The sequence below is a fragment of the Macrosteles quadrilineatus genome, unplaced genomic scaffold (genome assembly GCF_028750875.1).
Source record: "Macrosteles quadrilineatus isolate MER2022 unplaced genomic scaffold, UCM_ALF_1.0 Scaffold_8__2_contigs__length_117827958, whole genome shotgun sequence".
Taxonomy (NCBI): Eukaryota; Metazoa; Arthropoda; class Insecta; order Hemiptera; family Cicadellidae; genus Macrosteles; species Macrosteles quadrilineatus.
In genome coordinates this window covers 97,702,051-97,712,552 of record NW_026542601.1, presented here as the reverse complement: position 1 = coordinate 97,712,552, position 10,502 = coordinate 97,702,051, and positions in this window count along the sequence as shown.

Here is a 10,502-nt window from a genome sequence, read left to right as displayed (position 1 = left end):
ACCGAGATAGTAGATTTAATTAAAAATGGAATCAGACCTGAAATTAGAGTAAGGTTAGCGTTTGAAAACCCACCAAGCACGTACTCCGATTTAGACAAATTATGCGTACAATTAAATAATGTTCAGTTCACTGACTTCTTAAGAGCTGGATACGAACCAGTAAGCCCACATCAGAGCCTAGGTCCGATAAATCGTACACATGGACGTCAGACCCCGGGAGTTATGCACGGTCAACAATACTCTCACCAAGGAGGCGGTTATCACGGTCCAAGCCACGGTGCAGTACACAACACTCATGTGCCCGTGCGATCCAACAATAGCCGTCATGCCAATACTGCACCCTCACCTCCGGTGTGTTATAACTGCAATCGAACTGGACACATCGCCCGTAATTGTTTTAGGAGACCAAAAAACTAGTTAAAAAGGGGGTGGGCCAATTAAATTACACCTCGGAACAAACCCCCGTTGAACAACCTTCAACTGATTTGTCTAGATCTAGACCATTCACCCAACTTTAAAAAGGAGTATAGGCAGCTCATCAAACAATGGCATCGAAATAAAAGGGATAGGTTTAGTAAGCCTAAAGGGAAGATTAACTGCAAAATACCGTGCGTAAAAATCAACTTTAAACACGGTTTTAGTGTAGAAGGTCTGTTGGACACCGGAGCCAGCTTAAACTTTATGTCACTGGAATTATTCACTAAGTTACAGAAGATTAAATGTATCAGACACACCAATCACTGGACCGGGAAAATTTTCGCAGCTAATAATGTAGAGATAAAAGTTTTGAAGGAATGTACAGTACAAATCAAATTGGATAGATTTTCGTGGTATGAGAAATTTTTAATTATCACTGAGTGCACTTATCCAGTTGTATTAGGAGCACCCTTCATTTATAATAGAGGGATTGTAATAGACTTGAGGCGTGAAATATGCTATCTTAGAAGTAAGCCGAGCAGTCCTATAATGTTGAATATTCGGCAATCTAACCCTGATAGTAATATAAATGGCTTACACATAGGGTCACCAAACATGGCGGACGAGGTCAATAAAATAGTTAATGATTACCCCCAAGTATTCACTAATAAAATTGGGGAAGCATTAGACTATAAAATCCAGCTATCAGTACATGACGATTCCATAGTTAGAATTAAGCCCTACTATATGAGTCCAATAGCCACCGTTAAGGTTAAGAAAATAATCGACGATTGGCTCGAGCAAGGGGTCATTCAGAGGTCAACATCGCAATACAGCAGCCCTGGTTTTCTCACTAAAGGAGACAGATTAGTAATTAACTACGCCCAACTTAATGAAAAATTAAATAAATGGGATTTTCCGGCTGGTGATTTGAACTCTATTTATCAGCATTTACAAGGGGCCGAATATTACACCGTTATCGACCTAAACAAAGCATTTCTCCAGTGTCCACTTACAGAAGATTCTAGGCATTTAACTGCATTCAGTGTTGGTGGTATGGGCAAATATGAGTTTTTACGACTACCATTTGGTATTCAGATAGGCACAAGCGCCTTGTCACAGTACTTAGACCAATTATTTCACTCAATTAAATTTAAGAACCTGATATGTTACTGCGATGATATTATTGTTTACAGTAAGGACGCAACGTCACATCTGAGACACGTCAGAGAAGTAATCAAAATTTTAGCAGATAACAAACTCACTGTAAATATTGATAAAGTGAAATTTTGTTGTAAAGAAATCTGTTTTCTTGGTCACAAATTATCGCAAAACCAAGTTACTATAGATCCAAGCAGGGTAGAAAACCTACTTAAATTTCCAGTTCCAAAAAACATCAGAGGTGTGAAGTCATTCGTCTCTATGTGTTCATATTGGTCGCGGTATATACCGAACTTTGCCGACATATGTCTACCTCTAAACCAGCTTAGGAGGAAACATGTTCGCTTTAAATGGACCGAAGATTGCCAAAAAGCTTTTGATAAGCTTAAAGAGTGTATCACACATCCACCCGTTCTCTCGTTAATAGACTGCAACAAAGAGTTTGTGTTACAGTGCGATGCCAGTAACACAGGAGCCGGAGGTACCTTGCTACAACGTGATGTAAACAATGAGTTGAGACCCGTGGCTTATTATTCCCGTAAATTTACAGACGCAGAGAGGAAGTATACAACATACGAGAAAGAGTGTCTAGCTGTAATTTGCTGTATGAAAAAATGGGCGGAATATTTGAAGATAAGAAAATTCGAATTACACACAGACAACCAAGCATTGAGTTTTGTACTGAATACTAAAAGTAAGCTAGGAAGACTGTCCAGATGGGTAGAGAAATTGTTAAGCTTAGACTACAAGGTTGTTCATATTCCCGGAAAAGCTAACCAAGTTGCGGATTGTCTCTCCCGATTATTCCAGGAAGAAGATAATAATTCCCGAACAGTGAATATTTTAGCCGAATATGAGGCAGCAGACGAGCGTTCGACGGAGGCCAAGGTCACTTCAGATAATCACCACAGCAGATCCTTCGAGGGACAGAGACAGAGTGTTCCTGATAACAGGGCGATAATTTCTGAGCTGCGCTTTAACAATATTATATCTGAAATTCCGGTTGCTTTCACTGATCACTTGGCTAAGTACAGGTGGCCATCAAGGAGAATGGCGCACTAAAATGAAAGCTAATGAATATTTTTACAACCCTAAGCTCAATGAGTACATCAGACAAAGAGTCAAAGCATGCACAGTGTGTATGAGCGCCAAACCTGCGCATCGCAAATACGAAGGTGAACTATTATCACACCCTATTTCACGACCTATGGATACATTATTTACTGATGTTTACGGGCCTATAACTAGATCTAAACGGAGTAACAAATACATTTTGTTAGTGGTGGATTCCTTCACTGGCTTTATTTGGCTATTTCCGATGAGAGAGTGTACCTCGACTGTAATTATAGACAAACTGAAAATAATCTATGGCAACTATTCTGTGCCACGTGTTATATTGACTGATAACGCAAAGTACTACACTTCCAGGATTTTTAAAGCTCATCTATTTAAAAACTACATTACTCACAAAACCATAAGCCCGTACCACGCTGCCACGAATACATCTGAGAGATATATAAAAAACGTTGGGACTCTATTGAGGTGCTATTACGATAATGAACAAGCTAATTGGGATGAAAATCTGGGAGAAATTCAATTATGCCTAAACAGTGCAAGAAACTCAAGCACGAATTTCACCGCATTCGAACTTATGCACAATTTCCGTCCTAACAACGCACTTGCCAACATTTGGAATCTACACGACCTCCTCAACGACCAGATGACCGCAGAAGAAAGGCGTGAAAATCTTCATAAGGCTGTAACCAACATCTGGAGAAGCCAGATGCAAAATAGCAACAGGGAGAAATACCGCCATCCAAGGAACAAGCACCCGTTTCGTCTTCAAGACCTAGTATTCATCAAGACCCATTATTTAAGTGATAAAGCAAAGGGGTTTTCTAAGAAATTAGCAGGCAGATATCGTGGCATTTACAGGATTTTATTTTTTATCAGTTCAGTAACGGTTTTAGTACAGAATGTCAAAGATGTCACGGATTTGAGAAGAGTACACATAGTTGATTTGAAATTGTATAAACATGAAGTAAAGTAAAAGGTTTGATGTAAGGTTAGTTAATCAGTAGATCGTACTCTTTGTAAATATTTGCGAGTCTATTTGAAAAACTATGATGATACGTTATAAACCTTGATCATTTTGTAAATAATTTAATATTCCAATAAGAAATAGGTACGAGAAGGGTAGACAATTTTTAAATATAACTAATTCGAACTATAGGCTTATCTAGAGTAATATAATATTGGTTTACTATTATTGTATGGGAAAATGGTTCGTCGTTTGTAAATAAGAGTGACTGGCAGTTTGTATGGGGAATACATGAGTGAGTGAAAGTGGAGCTCCAAGTTGAATGTTGAATGAATGTAGTATGCATGATGGATGATTTAGTACACTAACCCACACACAATTAATTGAATGAAGGATTATTTGGAAACAGCGAACGGATATGCAAAATTATGGGTTTTTTTAATGGGTTGTAGGAAACTAATTTGGAGTAAACTTTCAACAGTAAAAGCAAAGGTTCGAATTAAGTATATTTTGTTATGTAAATATTTTGTATAGATTTTGTATTCAAATGTCTTAGAGATGCTAGCACATAGTTGTCTTATCAAATGTTCGATTACAGGGCCCTGTAGTGGTTGTAGCGATAACTAGCATGGGCAGGGAAACTTGAAACAGATAATTATCTGTATACTGGAGTTTGATTGAAACGTTTATATTCTGAAATTTAAACTGTTTTGAGATGTTAGTAATTGCAATTTTAGTAACTTATTTATGAGAGATTGATTGCCCCAATTTTTAGTTTGGCGGAGGGAGTGTGTACTATTCATGGAATAAATATAGTAATTAAAAATTGAGTCAATCTGCTGTTATGCACAAGAGGGAAATGTAGTATTAATTTCTAGCTTAGTTAATAGTGCAGTGTTGACTGATAGGGAATAGCAGAGTATTTTGCCTTATATTGTGGTACCACTGATAATTTAAAAATTAGCCGTTAGATAGGTCAGTGGAAGGTCAGCACTGGGCTAAGTTTGTTGAGAACTCGTCGACAAGGTACGAAATTATTTTAATTAATTTTAGATTTAAGTATTATTGAAAATTATGTTTTGTGATTATGTTTTACAGGTCCCCTATATGTTCTGTCAAAGAAAGATTTTAGTTTTAGTTATCAATGAATGTGTTATAACGTAATATTCAGTTGAGTCCTCATGTGATTTTACTCTAAATTTTGCTTATTTTATCCTTTTGAGAAATATTTAAATAAGTGGCTATATCAATACCTGAATCACTGTAATTATTTGATGTCTTAATGTATTACAAACGAGTAATATTTTACTAATGTTTAATAATGTTTTAAGAGTGAATATTTAAATAGCCATGTGTTATTTTCAGGTTAGACCTTGTTTAGAATACATTTTATTTGTATATTGGGTAATGTTTCAGACGAGATTCAAGGTGAATTAATTACCTTATATACTGCCATGGTGAATGTCAATAGCTATGAGTAGCAGTAAGAACAGCCCAGGGGAGCCTAACCACTGATTATGTCACAGTTTAAAGTAAGATCCACGCATTTATTTTGTTTTGGGGTCGAATATAGCCAACTGTTTATTTAATGTAGTCTTATTTTTGAAGAAGGAATTTATTTTGGTTGTAACATGTCTTTTTGAATTTGAGTTCAAGTAAATAAACATCAATATCATTGAAGTGATTGGGATTTATCCATACTACCTGTCTACCACTAAAGGATAGTGAATTTAAAGTTACAGCAAGATATACTATGATTTCTATTAACATTAATTATTACAAATCTGAAGTGTCATCAAAGAAAAACATTTTTCTACTTGAATTGGTTTTGAGTGCATGTAGGCTACATAAAACCTCAGCATAAGGTTGTCTCCGACCTCATTAATAAATTTTCAAACTATTAAAACCCACGGACTATTGGTGGAATGTCTTAGGGAGTATACGGGTATTAGAAGTTTTTTATTAGGAACTTATTAAGACTCCCTCCCATCCATAGTTTTTCCTCTCCTGAGGTAGGACTTGTTGGTTCAATTCTTTGGTCAAGCATCCCTTGCTATGTATATATAAATCCTCAGAGAGCTGGTAGAGTGGATTTTTATATAATCGGTTGCAAATTTTTTGTTACGAAAAAATAAATAACCAACAAGTAGCTTTAAAGTCATTCACTAACCAAACATATGTTATTGCATGAGACTTCAATCGCGTCATGTGTGGTTGTGGCTCCGTTGAATATGCTTTGGGGCTTCACCTGACCACGAACATGTGGCAAGCCCGGTGTTATTTACCTACTCGAATAGAGATGTCGGTTATATATAAATACCAATACTTTTATTTCTGTGTAATCAAAGCTAAGTAGGTTTTTGATGTATATGTTTCTATAAACGCTTTTGAAAATGTATAATATTTGTCTAAAAAAAAAGAGTTATCTTTGGATAAGTATGTCTATAAAATGGCATTCAACTAACACTCTTTCAGTATCATTTGCAAACAAAGTTAAATATTTTTAGTACGACGAACTGTTGGCCCGTCCTAGGTACAGGAATCAAGCAGTCAATTAAAACTGTATAATATAGTTATTTCAATATGACTATTCCTAATTCAAGCTTAGTTTAAGCAGTTCAAAATTTATTGAAAAGAAAAAGCTGCCAAGATTATTAAACTTGTGATCGTTGTTACTTTCCCAGCCTTTTCTCATAAAGTCGAGTAGTAAAACAATGTTCATATAATAAGCTTTCTTTTGAAGACTCGTGAGCTTCGATTCGTATACAGCAATGGTTATAGAATCTTACTAAATTCCTATCAATGACAAAATCACAGAGTAAATAAACTAACCTCATAGTGGTATAGAATATTTTTGTATTCAACCAGCTGTTAGTTAAAACAAATTATATTGCACTAAAACAAACTAAAGATTTTAAAGACTGTTCAAAAAAATTAATAAGAACATCTAGTATTTTACTATGTATATTTAAATTATGTCTCATCTTCTTATAGAATAAATGAACGTATACATGATTATAGCATTACACATAGTATAAATAAGTCAACCCTACGTAAGTCATTTAATTTTCATCAAAATGCTGGATTTGTGCTGAAAACGCTGAATGATTACAGCTGTGACGTTAGGCAAGTGTTATTATACCAAAAGCTAGAGTATAATGTTAGCGTCGGCTGCTAGACTTTTTAAAATTTGAAACTTGACTTAAAAAAAAACTGAAACCCTAAATTAAAATTATGGCTTCGACATTCTCTAGTTCTCAAAATTACCTTTCTTTCAACACAAAAATCATGAAAATCCGCCAAATTGTTGATTCAGGATCCTGAAATAAAAAAAAACCATGTTTTACGTTTTAATATTATGGATTGTGTGTCTTATGTAATTTTTAATAATGTGATTAACGTTTTTTTTTAAACCTTTATGATTTGTTTTAGTTTTACAACATTGTAATTTCAAACAAATATAAAAGTTACATTTAAATATATCTGAACATAAGAACCGGCTGTACAAGTTAAAGTCAACATCTACGCAAACCGCATCTAAGTTAAGCAAGGTAAGCTCTTCATTTAAAGTGCCATTGACCGATGACCTCATGCACTGTCTGAAAAGTGATAATATTTAACAATACGTCAAACATAAAGTTTTGGAAATAACCTTAAATAAAGCTAAGTAAGTCAAATCAAATATGAAATATAGGAGTTTGATGCGGGCTGTAAAACTGGAAAATAACGCTAAGGTATGAAACATTTTACAAAATGAATAAAATAGTTTTTCACACAACCCTAAAGATGCTGATTTACTAGAATACAAATATTTGTCCTCGACAGAAAACTGTAAGTAGTAAATTTAAATGGAAAACTATTTTAAGTTCGGCTACTTCTTCATACCTTTAAGTTAGTATCTGTGTTCTTATATAACTAAATACAAATAGTTCTATTTATATTTTTTTTACCATAAGTATTTATTTACATTTCATTGTCCTAAAAAGGTAATATAAAATCAAGCATCACTTGAGCCTCACTCATTGAAGCTATTTAGCAATAAGTCCGGAGCTAAATGTAAGTTAAAAGGTTCTTCCATGACATTAGCATAAAGGGTGAATTGGAAAAGGTTTAAATTGAACTGATAAAGAGTCAATCGGCTTACTTTAAATACTTTTGTTGCTTTACACTGTTGGAGTTTGTCTTATCATTAAATTATACTTGTCAAGTGTATTAGTAAATATACTGCCATAGATGTGGTTGCTACTAGTTTTAAACAAACTTTGAAAGAGTGGCTCAAATTTAAATATTCAACTTGCAAACCGTGTAAAAAACAAATAACGCATACTTAATATTAAAAATTCCATATTATCTGCTAAGTATCAAAATAACTACACAACAACCATTTTGAAACCATCAGTATTCGTTGTAAATTCATACTTGGTCACCTTTTGTAGGTCTAGATTGAAAGCTAACAACAAAACATGTCGTGTATGTAGCTTCTTTAATTCTCATTTATTATGTGTAAATAAAACCTTTTAACGTTTTAAATGTGTAACCTTTGAATTATTTTTTATTTGTTTAATGTCACTAGGTTATACTCGTTATACTATTGGTAATCATTATGTAATACAGTATTAGATCATAGTTTGATGTATATCTAGAGACTTAAATGGTATCACAAACTACTATTCTGGGTTTAATGTATGTATGGAGTTTGTTAGATATATGTTGGAATTGGGTCAAATTAAAAACAGTTCTAGTCCTAACTATGCAAATATTATGTATTGTAACGTTCTTTTTGTATTGCGTTATTTAGTAATTTGTTTTTGCATTGAAATAGGTTAAGGAATAGATTATTATTATGTTTTATTTAAAGGGACAGTGTTCAATCTTTTTTCCCTTGTTCCTTTTTGTCCTGAGTACAGCGTTAGGTCGCATCTAACTCAAATCTCACCGTGACAGCGGTATTTCACATATGACAAAAACCAATTTAAAATGTATGATTATAACATAAATTACAGTTGAAAACTGTTTTCGTTTCGGATGGTAGCCTTCTTAAAACCGAAAAAATAAATCAGGTCCGGAACCTGGTCTTACCATGAGACCTACGGTAATTGCTTATTTCCTATATGGTAAATTCGCTAAAAACTAGGTTTTGCTGCAAAAACTACGCCAATGAATTATAACTAGTGGATTGTTGGTGTGAAACTTGTCTTAAAGGTAGGTGAGCTTAAAATGAAAACTAATATTTTTTTTTTAGTTTTAAAAAGGGTTATGAGCAATAGTCCATTACACACGCTCATCATGTAGAGCGGTAAAGGAAGCACCAGTTAGACCGTAATACTGTTAATGGTTAATGGTTTGTCAGATGCCATTCCATTCTCATCCGAAAATTGGCGGGAGGAAATTAACAGAACGTGTAATGAAATTGTGGTTAAGTAATTTTTCAATACATCCTTTTATAAGGCACATTAACATACATTTGACTACCAGTGACTTTAAGGGACGTTAAGACTTTTAGTAGTATGGAAACAAATGTCTATTTCGATTGGTTAAACAAATATAAAAAAAATTACTCCTTTCTTCGTTCCACATTTTGCTGAAATAAAACTGTTTAAATTCCACTATTCAAAGGAATTATCTGGTCTGAATTAAAATATTGTAAAACCATAGATACAAGAATCTATTGTGCTAACATAAAAATAAATGCTTTAATTTTTATCTTACCTTACTTTTCAAACAAAAACGGGTAAATGTAAAAGTGTTCAAAAAAGAAACAATTTGATCCATTGATTTTTGTTAACTTAAGTAATACTTTATGACTTTTCAATGAAATAGCGACCATACAAAGTAGGTATTTTAAGCCAAGTATGAATGGAGATGAGTGTAGGATTATTGGCGCGAACTTGTAGTCTTGTTAGTGACTAAGGCCGACATATCCCTTAGACACAGCTGTTAATTATTAGCACATTCAGCTAATGGCAACTAATAGACTTACAGTTTATAGTGGAATCCGAACCACATTTTCGCCTTGGTATTTTCGAATTAATCTAATTATCAGGATAGTACTGCGGATAGTCGTAGTACTCACTAGTGCGGACGTTAATCCACACCAGGGAGTATCGCATCCACAGTGCATGCCTATAAATATCCACAATTCATAACCTCCTAGTATTTGGATTACAGGACGACGCCACCCGTCCCATTTAGGGATACAACAAGTTTAATATAAAAGATAATGCGAGGGTTTCATTGGAGCGGCTGAACATCAAAAGGGATTTCGCTGCTTTTATAGCATAGCGGGATATAACTCAAACAAAAAGCTCTCTGGCTTAAAAAATGCAATAACGCTATATGAATTTCTTATATATCATTGAAACAATTTGCGCTGTTTAAAAGTGTTTGTCTGAATTGCTTAATAGGCCTACAGTAATTTACTGAAATACTTTTGTTTCAGAGATTATGAAAAAATGTGATTATCCTTGTTGTTTAAGAACTTCAACTTAAATGTATATTATACGTATTGTACGTAATAAGTTCTATTTCAGGGGTTACGGAACAATTTGGATCTTTCTGAAAGCTGAACAAATCAGCCACCATTAAAAAGATATTCCAAAATGCAACTACCCAGTAACCCCGGAACATGATATAATTTGTAAAAATTTCCTTTTCCCTAGAAATCAATTCACTTTATATTAGCAATAAAGGCAGCCTACAGCGTATTAATGTCAGTAAATACATGTAGTACGACGTAATAACCATTCACTGCTTTAGTAAGGAAAGTGTTTATTGGAAAAGTGCCAATTTAATCTCAAATTGCACTTAACCATTTGCTACTGACCAAATTTTGTTTTACCGTCACCTGAAACGGGTTTAAAATCTAAATTACAACCAAGGCTCA